Here is a 13,405-nt window from a genome sequence, read left to right as displayed (position 1 = left end):
TTGACCAAACTGAAATGAGTATTCCAGTCATCTCTTTGGCATTATTTAAAATCTAATCCAAGCAGCAAATGCCTGAGAAGTCACTGATAGCAACTTTAATCTCAAATATGTTAGAGAAATAAATTCAAGGTCAGGTCGGACAACATCATCATCCCAACTGAGCAGAACATTATTAGTGATGAAGTTCAGCTCCCATCTAAATATTCAGAGTCCATTTCTAAAGAAGGTCTCTTGGACTGTCTATGACTACATAAGAATAGAATGTCTGTGTCCCCTAGGTGCCAGTGGAATCCCTGACAGTTCTGTCCATTTGCCTTTTCTGGGGCATAGTGGAGTCTTGGCCTGGGGGAATGGGGTAGAGCACTTACCTCCCCACCTGCCCCATGAAACAGCTTCTTCTGGTGGTGGATATGGCCAGTCGCCGAAAAAGTGAGTTCCTTGTTACACTTAGCTTAAAGTCTGCATAAGTGGACCTTTGGAAAGAAATAAGTCATTCTTGGATTGCCCTAGAATTCAAGGTTCCTTTTCTTTTTGAAACAGGGTCTCTATTCTATAGCCCAGGACTCATATGTAGAGCAAGCTAGCATAAATGTTTACCTGGTTTTATGTACATATATGCCATTTCCTTGCTCTAACAGTATTCTGAAATGTTTTCTTTTTATACTCATAGCAATATAAATTCATAAATAGCGTCACCTGGGAGTCAGGTGTGGTAAATGCCTATAACCCTTGCCCTTGGAGCTGGAGGAAGGAGACTTGGGAATTCAGGGTGATCTTTAGCCACTTAGTTTTTTTGAAGCCAGCATGAGCTACATGAGACCCTGTCTAAAAACAAACAAACAAGACTTTAATTGACTTAAACTAGGGCATTCTGTATAGTACAATGTGCTTCTTTTATAGCTACATTGTCAAACTCCTCCTCAGGGCTTGCTCGTGTTCAGAAGAAACTGTTCCCAGAAGCTGTCTCAAGTAAAAGGCCACGTCCTTTGGCACTTGGTCTATTCCAGGAGGAGTGGTCACACCCCTGAGGAGACAGTCCTTTCCAAGTCAGGCCCTCTGATCTCCAGCTCATAGAGAAAACTCTGGCCAGGCCATGTTTGTGAAGAGAACTTCTAAAGAACATAAAGAGCCTTTTGTTTTTCAGAGCAAATCATGTGGCTTTTGTTGCTATTAATCCAGGGACAAAGGGAAGTTTATGTGAGAAAATCATTATTGAACATTTTGTGCTTCGCAAATGTCAATAGAATATTTTTCTTTCATTTCCAGAATCACCAGAGTCTCAGCTTCTTACACTAGTGATTTTTGGCCCTCTTTGTAATGACCCCTCTTGTTCTCTCTTCTATCTTTGGCTTTTTTTTTTTTTTTTTTTTTTTTGAGCAGGGTCCCATTGTGTTACAGCTCTGAGGGGCAAGGTATCCTGGCAGTCAGGAGCCAAGGAATACCACAAAGTCACACTGTACAGCAAACCTCACACAAGAGATTGATTGGGAGGAAGAATCCAGAGGGTGGCTGCCTCTGCTCAGTAAAGAAGCAGCAGAGAACTGAGCAGAAGACAGGGTTTATATAAGATTCCAGGGTGGGGGTGGAAGGATTTCCAGTGTGAGAACTGGTGGGATTTCAAATCCAGAGCTTGGGCTTATTACTCTGTAGATCAGGGGCTGGGTCCAGCTGTTGGGGCAGTTAGAGTGTCCTGTGGGTGGAACCTGGTGGTTGGAGGTACTCAGGGGAGGGGCCTGGCGACCCTTGTGCCTTCTTGAGGAGCTTACACTCATAGCCCAGGCTTGCCTCAGACCACTTTGTTCAAGGCTGACCTTGAACTTGTGATCTGTCTTTACCTCCCAGATGGTGGGACACTAGGCATGCACCACTATGCCTGGCTCCGGACTTAAAAATACATACATACGTGCATGTGTGCATGTGTGTGAGAAGACATGTTACATGTATGCAGGGGCCCACAGAGGCCAGAGGAGAGCATTGGATCCTTTGGAGCTGGGGTTACAGACAGTTGTAAACAGCCCAGCATGGGTGCTGGGAACTTGCAACTTGGATCCTCTGGAAGAGTAACTGGGGCTTTTAACTGCTGAGCCACCTCTCACATCTTTTTTTGTCTACTTAAAACAGCCCTAGTTTCAGGATCTCAAACTTTTCATATATTTGCTTGCTTGTTCTGCTTATTCTTGCACAAGTGCATGCTATAAGTATTGCAGTTCTAAGGGAAAGGCTTCCCCAACAGAAGTGTAACAGCTCTGCTCCGGCAGGGGATGGTTCCCCCACCTCAAGCGTTATAGCTCTGAAAGGAAAGATATCCTAGCAATCGAAAGTCACACTGCACCACAAACCTCACACAAGAGATTCATTGGGAGGGAAAACTCCAAGAGGGTGGCTGCCTCTGCTCAGGCAAGAAGTGGCAGGGAACTGAGCAGAATACAAGGTTTATATAGTACTTCTTGGTGGGTAGAGTTTTCTGGGGTGACCTGGGATTGGTGAGTTTTTGTGGCCTAATCTTGGGGCAAGCTCTGGGATTGGTGTGATACTCTGGGCTTGGGGTCAAGTCCTTGTCCCCTTTACCCTACACATGCCACAGCACATATAGAAGACAGTCTAACTTTTGGGAATAGTTGGTCTTAGGGATTGAATGCCAATCATCAGTCTTGGTTGAGCTTCCATTGTCTGCTAGTGAAGAAAGTGGGCTGGCTGTAGCAGTACTTCTCAAACTGTAATGAGCTGAGAATGATCTAGGGATCTGACTTCAAATGCTGGTTCTAGCTGGAAATACACTGGAGCATGTGCATAGCCCTGGGTTCAGACCCTGGCATTAAGGGAAAATGAGCTCTAATTCAAGAAGAGCATCCCTGGTGATTTGAGTAGAAAGCACCTCACGGGGGCTGGAGAGATGGCTCAGAGGTTAAAAGCACTGGCTGCTCTTCCAGAGGTCCTGAGTTAAATTCTCAGCATCATGGTAGCTCACAACCATCTGTAATGAGATCTGGTGCCCTCTTCTGGCATGCAGGCATATATGCAGACAGAACATTATATGCTTAATAATAAAATCTTTAAGAAAAATAGAAAGCATCTCACTGGGCTCCAAGGTTTTATTAATTATATTTTAAAATTACATTTGTGTAGTGTGAGAAAACCTCAGTTGTCATCCTCAGGAACAATGTAAATTTCCTTCATTACACAGTCTTTCATTGGCCTGGAGCCCAGCTAGATGTCTGCTTCCCCAGTGCTGGGGTTACAAGTGCTCGTCAGGCATGTTTATGTTGGCTCTGGAGATAATATTCTGGTCCTTATGTACTGAGGCAAGCATCACTTGTAACGTGAGTTTTCTGGCCCGGCAGGTCCTGCTGCCCTTCTCAGCCCCAAATAAACACACAGATGCTATATTAGTTATTAAAATATTGGCCACTCTCTAGGGCTTTTTATTGGCTATCTCTGTCTTAATTATTAACCCATTACTATTAATCTAAGTTTTTCCACGTGGTTTTATTTTACCAGAGGATGCCCTGCGCATCCTCTCTTCCCAGGTTCTATTATGACGACTTCTCTCTGCCTATACTTCCCAGAATTCTCCTCGGGTAGCCCCGCCTATCCTTCCTGCCTGACCACTAGCCACATAGGGTTTTATTCATCAACCAATAAGAGAAACATATATACAGTAGGACTTACCACTGGTTGTACTATCTGTCCAGCCCCTGTTCAGAATTTGTTACAGAACTGCATTCTCTTAACTTCTGAATTATGATTGCTTGTGTTAAAGTGACCATAGGATTGTGCCTTATCCAAGGGGAGCGAAGATCTAATGGGACCTTCTAGACATACCAACTAGAAAGAGAAAAACTGTCAGGAAGAGTGGAAGAATAACATCCATCTGCCCTGTTACAGTCTGCCTCACACTTGCTCCAGAAACACCCTTTCCCTGACTTCCTGCTCCATACTGATGAGCAGCTGGATAGCCTCCAGTTTGGGCCTATTACAAATAACCCTGCTTGTGTCTAATAATGGGGCAGGACACTAACGCCTGGAAATGTTGGTTTTTTTCTGTTTACTTTAGTCCCTCATAAGCTTTTGCTTACTTGGTTTATCTTTTCAAAACATAATTCCAGTCATAATTCTCTGCTTGCTCAAAAACAGTGACAAGCTGGGCTGTGATTGTAGCTCAGCCTAGCAAGCATGGAGTCCTGGGTGCAACACCCATTACCTCATGAGCCAGGTGTTATAGCACACACCTGTGATCCCAGCATGCACCTGTGATCCTAGCACTCAGGAGTAGGAGGAACAGGAAGTTCAAGATCATCCTCATCATGGACTATGTGAGACTTTGCCTCAAGCAAGCAAACAAAAAGCCAAGCATGGTGATGCATGCCTGTAATCTCAGCACTAGGGAGGTGGTGACAGGAGATTCAAGAGTTTAAGGATATCCTTGTCTGCATAGCAAGTTTGGGGGCCGCTTAGGTTATGCTGTGATGCTGTCTCAAAAACAAGAAAAAAACAAAACAATGAAGTTTCAAGGTCTCCCTGTTGCCTTCCAGCTAGAGCATAAACCCCTTAAGCATCCTGCGTGCACATGCATGAGAGTGTGCGTGTGTAGTGTGTGTGTGTATGTGAACATGTTCTTTTCAAGCTGTTTTCTTCCTCTGATCTTGAACACCCATTCACACACTCACTGCTTCTGACCTACTTGGTTCATCTGTGTGTCTCCCAGAGCAGTTAGGCTGTTTCTTGCCCATAGGAGTGCTTCAGTCATATTGTTGAACTACTTTGGAGAAGTTGTTTGAAAATGTCTTCCTGATTTTTACCTCTGACGCCCACTTCTCCTTTGAGCAAATTCCCCCTTTGCTCCTTGGTGTTTTGTATGTGAGCTGACTGGCCAGAAACTAAGTCTGTGGTTTCTGATGTCTCACTGACCAAGACATAACTTCTTAGAGCCTGGCATGTTGACACCTACCTGTTAATCACAGCACTGTAATTAGAGGCAGGAGAATCACAACTTCATGGCCAGCCTCAGCTACATAGCAAATCTGAGGTCAGCCTTGGCTACATGACACCCTGTCTTCACAAACAAAAAATAACTTGTTAATACTCTCTTCCATAATCATACCATTTAACAACCCTTCACCCACCCAAAGCTGAAACAAATTGGATTTCTTCAGCAGGCATCTATCCAGGGACATAGTGCTGTGTGTGTATGTCCTCAGAAGACAGCATTCCAGAGTCTTTCACATTCCAATGTTTTAAAGTCTAGATCTTCTGTGCTGTCTCTGGTTGCTTTTTGAAACTTGTTTCACCACTGTGAACAAAATGCACTTTGTGTGAAGTTTGGGGAATCTTGGCTGAGGTCTCTCAAATCCTGACAGAGTAGCTAGAGGAAAAAAAACAAAAAACTGGAGTGCTCTCTGTCTTTCCTGTCAACAACTGGATGCTCAAGATGCCATTCCTAAGCCAGCACTGAGGAGGTAGATGTAGGAGAATGAGGTGTTCAAGGCCAGCATTGGGTAGATAGCAAGTTCTAGGCCAGCCTGGACTAGAGAACCTGCCTCAAAACAAACAAATAAACAAAAGGGGGGAAGAAGAAAAAAGCAAAGGCTCATTTCTAAGTCAATGAATGAAATACTTGCTTAATGACCAGAAACCTTGCTCATTTGCATTCTCTCTCCCTTTCCCTCTCTCCAATTACCCTGAGAGGATATGGTCTTTTGAGCAACATCGACCCCACTTTTGTGGTAAGAAAATAGGAATTAGAGGAAGCCAATTCGGAAACCTCAAAGAAGAGGAAGTGTCTAGGCTGAAGGGAAGGCTGCTGAGTTTTATTTCCTCTTCCATCTTTACTCTCCTGGTGGTCCTCACCCACCCTCAGTCAGGAAGCAAGGTCCAGGAAGACCAATGGAAAAATCAAAAAGACCCAGAGACGCAAGGGCCCACCACAGCTATTTGCAGTCTTACACTCACAGGCACAGCCAGTTGGAGTGGAGCAGGGTGGGTACGAACTGGCCACTTTCTAAATAAGAAAGGCTCACTCTGAATACTGAGTGTGCTCAGGTCATTGCAGTTCTTAGCTTGGTTCTTTACTTGGAAGAGAGCAAGTTGAGCCTTGTTCACCAGTGCCCCTTCCACAAAGAGAAACTGAGTTCAAATCTAGTAGTAATTGGTTTTGTCTTCATTGTAGTTGTTAATTTTATTTTTACTTTGCTTTTAGAGGCAGATGCTCCCGTTTGAGACAAGAAACCACAGTTGTAACCACTAGGTAGTCTGTGGCAAGCAAGACTCAGATTCAAACCCTGTGTTTCTGACTCTCCCGGCAGAGCCTGAGTGTGCTCAAAGCCCGGGACTCTGTTTCTGCCTTCCCTGGCTTGCTTTTCACAGAACCATTGGCTGTTCTCTAGCTCTGAAAGGCTTCCGGTGTTATGCCTAAGGGGAAGCTGTGTGTCACAAACCACCAACGGTTCAGACTAAGCCAGCTGGGGTCTTCCAGTATCTGGGCAGACTTTTGAGACTTCTCAAGGAATTCACAATTTCCTTGGCTTCCAGAAACTTCAGCTGAGCACTGGGTCTTCATTTGAGGCAGTTTGGAAAAACAAGGAAAACATCAGAAGTCTAAGACGATTGTAATGAAGTTGTTATAGTAAAAGCCAAGGGTGAGTAGCAGCGCTGAAGGTCTTGGCTGTGTAGAGGGGACAGTAAATGGTTACAGTTAAATGCCTTTAGGATTGAGCCTTTTAAATCAAAGGACAGCATTTATCATTTTTGGTAAATGCTGAGAGAATCCAGGCACCAAATTGTATTGAGTGGTAAGGAAGGGGGTGGCACAGAAGGGAAATAACAGTACTTGTGTGTCTGCTGGGCCGGTAGGCGCAGTGTTGTACCTCCGTTAGTCGAGAGAGTGAGAGAAGCATGAAGTATCATGGACAAAGGGAACTGAGGAACACTGCTTTATTAGAATCCTGTCAGGTAGGAGTTTGAAGGCTTTGTGAATAAAAACATAATGAAGTTGGAGCTGGAGAGATAGCTCAGCTATTAAGAACCCTAGCTGCTCTTCCAGAGATCCTGGGTTCGATTCCCAGTACCCATATGGCAGTTCATACCCTCTTGTGACTCTAGTCCCCATAAATCTAACAACTTCTGGCCTCCATGGCTACTGTGTACACCTAGTACACAGACATGCATGCAGGCAAAACAATGATACACATGATTTAAAAAAAAAAAAACTGCAAGTATGACATTAACTTAGGTTTCAGAAATCACATCCCAGCCCACATTTGGTATCTCATTTGTCACTCTCCTTTGTTCATAGATGATAGAACTAGAATACAGATAAATTGCCTTTTCTCCTTTACCATTCTTACTCGGGATTACTGGACTGTTACTTATCCAAACATAGCTATTGATATGCAGGAAGAACAGCTGACAGAGATGAGCCAGGGAAAGACTTTAAATAGGAGGATTCAGACAGATTTGTCTTCAGGGAATCTTCTGGGGAGACTTACGGGGAGAAAGTCTGGTTAGGGAGCTGGCCAGAGTCCCACCTCCCTCTCCCTGCTCAGGAGCTCTGTCCTGACCGCAGCTGCCTCTAAGGGGAACCCCAACTCTCCTAAGCTACTTAACTCTTATATATATATGAATTCACAAGGCTTTGTGTTTTAACACCTGGCAATATTACAGGGAACCACAGACCTCATTCTTCTCCATTCCCTGCCTCATTGAAACTAACTGGGAGAGTATTTTAAGTAATGGACTTTTTGTGTATGGGGGGTAGGCAGGAGTGAGGGTGTGTGGGGGAATGGCAGCTACAGAGCTCAGGGTCTTGGGCATAATAGACAAATCAGTCTTCCCTGAGCTGTAAACCCCACTAAGGGCAGAATTCTTATCTTGCCTTTGAATACCATGCAATTCAGCATGTCACTGGGAAAGCTACACCACCACTTTGTATCTTTGCCTTGTGGGTAACCCTACCATCCACTTTCTTCTATCCCCAGGGACAGTGGAGGCCTGGCCAAATGGAGGCCCCCCAAAATTTTTCCAAGACTCACGAGATGTCAAGTCATCTCTAAAATTTTTCAAAAACCCAGAAAGTCATTTCAAAAAGTCTGACTTGGTGGCCTCGTGGAGAGGAAGAACAAACTTTCCATCCAGACAGCAGGCCTGCCCCGTAGGCTTGTGCGAAAGCAGCAGGAGTGTTGTTGCCCAGCTCCCTGAGCCAGGGGAAGTCCACTTGGCTGAGCGGGTTAGCTGCTGCCCAAGGCACATAACATGAAGCCTGCTTCCAGGGGATTTCCCTTTGCAATGGAACCAGCAAAGTTTCGACGTTCTGAAAGGTTTCCCAGAGGAATACATTTGACTATGTGGAAAAATCTCAACTGTGGATTTCTCAGTTAGTCACAAGTCTCCAAATAAAGAAAAAATAAACACAATTATCTAAGTAAGAATGTATACTCTATGAATGCTTACTTCATGCTAGGCCCTCTTTACAACTTTGCTTTACAACTAAATTGCTGAGTAAAACAGCCGTAGCCCCTGCCTCATCTAAACTAGATTCTAATTCTAGCTGTCAGTGTCTGTACTGAAAATTAAGCTGATTCCTTTAACAAAGTACACTGAAGATGTTAAAATATACCATCCCAAATCATGTGTGCCTCTTTCTTGGCCTAGTTAAATGCAGCCACACCACAGGAGGTCGAGATTTATTTGAATCTGAAATCTCATTGCTGGTAGGGTATGTTATTTGAAACATCCCATCATTACAAGGTGATGAAAATCTAGTCATGTCTACATGGGAACCAAAGTCTCAGGGATATGGAAACATTTTTGTTGTTACCTTACTCTCTATGGTTTTCAATTTAGAGTAACAGTCATTTCTTGAACTATTGTGAGCCAAGACCTGTTCCAGGAGTAGTAGAGGGTCCAGAGATACCCAGGCTTTGCTCGGCCAAACTGGTGAAGCCTAGACATACAGTTCTTTGAGTTAAACCATCTAGCTGGCAATATTTCACTCACAGATTGGACTGGAGGTGTAGTTCAGTGGTGGAGTGTTTACCCAGCATATATGAGACCCTAGGTTCAACCTTCAGCACCGCCAAAACTAAACAGACAGGCTTCGGAGGCAGTGAGTAGATTATGCCAACTAGATCTCTTGTGTTGTTTAACTAGGCAGTGGCTGACATTGAGAAGTTAGGGCAGCAGTATCAAGTGGTTCTGAGGATGATCAAAGAGCTGAGAGACTTCAACAATTGCCATGCACACAAAACCTGTGCAGATGACTGCTTAGTACAGAGAGTTCACTTAGCATAAGTGGCACAATTGTGATCCTAAACGAAGAATTCCTGGAGTTCCTATCTTATACATTTCTAACCACACATACATCACCAAGCAGATGCCAGATGATTTTGGAGCTGTTTGGGTTTTTTGTTTGTTTTTGGTTCTAATTCTTACAAGACAAAGTTCTTCTGCTTTCCTTTGACCAATGTTATTTGCAGTCCATTAAACATCCAACGCATGAATTATTCTAGTTACCCATTCATTGTCTTTATTATGAGCTGAATATGGTTAAACACACTCTCTTTTGTGCTTTTTGAAATAAAGGGTTCAAGCCAATAAAAGATACGAATTCTATACATTGAGCATGAAAGGTTGAAAGAGACAAACTGGCAGAGTTGGGCTTCAACAAGAGGGGATGGTCTTCAAGAAGTAACCAGGCAGTGGACGACGAAGCAGGAGAGAAGGTCAATTTATTAACAGCCCTGACCCCCAACCTACATGTTAGTCTCATTCAGCAGATAGTAAGAACCCAAAGGGATCTAGGCAGAGAAGCAACTTGAGATTGCTCTTTAAAAAAAAAAAGAAAGAAAAAGAAAAAAGACACTGAGAATTGATGGATCAACAAGAAACTATTGTAACCCAAAAGGGCTCTAGATCTGAACCGTGGGAGAAAGAAAAGCTAGAGAAGGTCATAATCAGCAATTCAATAAGTTAAATGGGAAGCAATATTGCTAACAGTCCTCATCTACTAAATAGTTATTATATGCTAGGGACTTAGCTTAATACTTCTCATTTAATCTTTACCTCCATAAAGTGCATCTTATGTAAGTTGGCAAGAAAATCACATATCTGAGAACTGTTGCAAATGGAACTTAAATTTGTTTAAAAAGAAAAGAATCTACTTTTGTTTTTTTAAAAAAAGTGAGTTGGGTAGTGGTGGTTCACCCCTTTAATCCCAACACTTGTGAGGCAGAAGCAGGCAGATCTCTGAGTTCAAGACCAGCCTGCTCTCAGAGTAGTTCCAGAACAGCCAGGACTAGACAAGAGAAATCCTGTCTTGAAAAACAAAAAGTGTGCATTTACATGAATATGCCTAAATGAAAATGTCATGTGTATGTAGCCTTGGAGGCCCAATACCATTAGCTGAAGTTATAGGTAGTTGTAAGTCACCCTATGTGTGCTGAGTATTGAACCACCAGGTTCTCTAGAAGAGCAAGTGCTCTTAACCACTGAGCTACCTCTTCCTCCCCAAGGAGTACATTCCTAATTTATGTGCTCTAAAGGATTAATCCGTTTGGGCTGGAGAGATCACTCAGCCATTAAAGGCTGGGCTCACAACCAAAAATATAATAATTAATCCATTCAGCAAGTATTTACTGAGCACTTTATATATGCTAGGCATTGTCCAAGTAAATCTGTATCAGTAACAACACAATGGATTTTTGTCTTGTTGAGTAGAGTAAGGATGAAAGGTCAATAAGAAGTGAATAAAGAGCTGGGCGTTGGTGGCAGAGGCAGGTGGATCTCTATGAGTTCGAGGCCAGCCTGATCTCCGGAGCAAGTGCCAGGATAGGCTCCAAAGCTACACAGAGAAACCCTGTCTCGAAAAACAAAAACAAAAAAACAAAACAAAAAAAGTGAATCAAGAGCCTGGCGGTGGTGGCAAACACCTTTAATCCCAGCACTTGGGAGGCAGAGGCAGGTGGATCTGTGAGTTCGAGAACAACCTGGTCTACAATAGCTAGTTCCAGGACAGCCTCCAAAGCCACAGAGAAGGGCCAGCGAGATGGCTCAGAGGTTAACAGCACTGACTGCTCTTCCAGAGGTCCTGAGTTCAATTCCCAGCAACCACATGGTGGCTCACAACCATCTATAATGAGATCTGGTGCCCTCTTCTTGTGTGCAGATAGATACATGGAAGCAGAATGTTGTATACATAATAAGTAAAATCTTAAAAAAAAAAAAGTCACAGAGAAACCCTGTCTTGAAAAACAAACAAAGCAAAACAAAAAAAAATAAGTGAATATAAGTTTCTGTTTGTTCTGTTTTTCTGGCTTTCCCAATGTGAGCAACCATGAACAACAGAGACTCTGGAGACAGCCTGAACCAAGCAGTGTGGGAAGTCCTGCACAGGAACCAGCACAAATGCCATGAGTTTCTGCAAACAATGGAGTAAGCAGATGAGCTTAAAGAATGTCAGGAGGGCAAATGCTTCTCAGGTACCATCAGCCTAAGTCCACTCACTCCCTGCCCCAACTTATCTGCGAGCACCCTGGGGAACTGGCAGCAATGGTGATAAGTCCAAGGCTGTGGCTATCTCCCACATGGACAGTGAGGCACTAAGGAAGCTTAGCAAGAGTAAGAAATAGGATAAGAAGTTGCCCAAAAAGTGTGATGGCTTTTTGCCCTCCAAGTCTCTGATCAAGCAGATCCCAAAATTCTGGGTCCAGGCCTAACTAAGGCTGGCAAGTCCCCTTCCTGGCTAGCACACAATGAAAAAATGGGGCCATGTCAATGAAACCCACAGCAAGATGAAGAAGGCGCTGTGTCCAGTTGTGGCTGTTGGCCATGTGAAGATGAGAGGTAATGAGTGACCTGCAACATCCGCCCAGCTGTCCGTGTCTTGGTGCCGTTGCTCAAGATCTGGTAAAACTTTTGGGTTTTATATATCACGAACTCTGTGAGGACATTTGAACACATCCTAAAAAATCCCAGTGCCACCATAAAGTGAATAAAACTATGAATTACAAGGAGCCAGCTAACCTTGGGAACAGAAGGAGGAAATGCTGAGAAATTGGGGGCTGCAAGGTATGGACTCAAGGCAGGTGTTGGCTTGAGAGGAAAGAGATGAAGAATCTGTCTTTACCTGTTTGGGGTTTTGAAATGTTGTCTGTTTACTATGACAGAGTCAACTAGGGAAAATTCAGCTCCAAAAAAGAATCCAGTGTGAGATCTCTATTTGAGAGGCATCTGGATACCAAGGTACTAAAGGAGTGCATCATCCCCCTGGCACTCTTTTTTTGTTTTGTTTTGTTGTTTTTGTCTTTTCGAGACAGGGTTTCCCTGTGGCTTTGGAAGCTGTCCTGGAACTAGCTCTTGTAGACCAGGCTGGTCTCAAACTCACAGAGATCCACCTGCCTCTGCCTCCCAAGTGCTGGGATTAAAGGCATGCGCCACCACCGCCCGGCCCCCCTGGCAGTCTTACAAAGAACTGCTTATCCATGACTGTTAAGGCAAACTGTACAAGGTATATATAATACACCTGGCTGAGAGCCTGAGAAAAGCACTCAAAAGGCCAGGAGTTAATTCCAGGAACCTGACCTGGAAACAAGGGACAACAGCTCTTATCAGGACACTTGGGAATTGGGGCTGGAAAGTACCGAGTGTTCCAGAGAGCTGTTTACATGGACTACTTTCTTAACCACGTTTCAGTTTTGGATAGTCTTTTCTCTCTCTCTCTTTCTGTGTAGCCCTGGCTGTCCTGGAACTCCCTCTGTAGACCAGGCTGGCCTTTGAATCCAGAGATCCACCTGCCCCATTTCCAACTGATGAGATTAAAAACGTGCCCCACTTTACACTTTTTTAAATACTTTCTAAAAGTAGAAAAAAATTAACTTGAGAAATTAAACTTCCTTATGAAGAATCTTTAAATGTTTCACTTTAAAATAAGGGGTTTTAGAGAGTATACCAGAGATCTGAATATTTCAGTATTACAGCAATAAATTGTCATAAATATCGGTGTGAACAAACCTTTTTTTTTATCTAGGGAGAAAATAGCTTAATATTGGTTGTGCTCTAAATTTTATATTCACTAAGTAGGAGGTGTGTCTTGAGGTTCACAATGTGCAGAATTTTACAGTTTGAAAGCCACCAGTTTTCCAGGAGCTACTTCACCTACTTGGAATTATTTCCTGTGTCCATCCAACATCAGCCTTCTATGAAGCTCCTGCCCTCTGGATCTTGCTCATTGTCAATAAAGACTGCTTAACCTCAGGTTCCCTTTACTTGTATTTCAACCCCAATTCCACTTTTAAGACAAAAACAAAACAAAACTGTGCCGCCGTCCGAAGGAAGGTCTTGCCAGACTAGAAAAAAACTTGTTTTTTTTTACCAGCGCCTTCTTCAACCAGCCCTCTTTCAGATCCTACATTTA

This window comes from Cricetulus griseus, chromosome 5 (assembly GCF_003668045.3).
Source record: "Cricetulus griseus strain 17A/GY chromosome 5, alternate assembly CriGri-PICRH-1.0, whole genome shotgun sequence".
Lineage (NCBI taxonomy): Eukaryota > Metazoa > Chordata > Mammalia > Rodentia > Cricetidae > Cricetulus > Cricetulus griseus.
The sequence above is the reverse complement of the archived record's forward strand: the minus strand, read 5'-3'. Positions refer to the sequence as shown.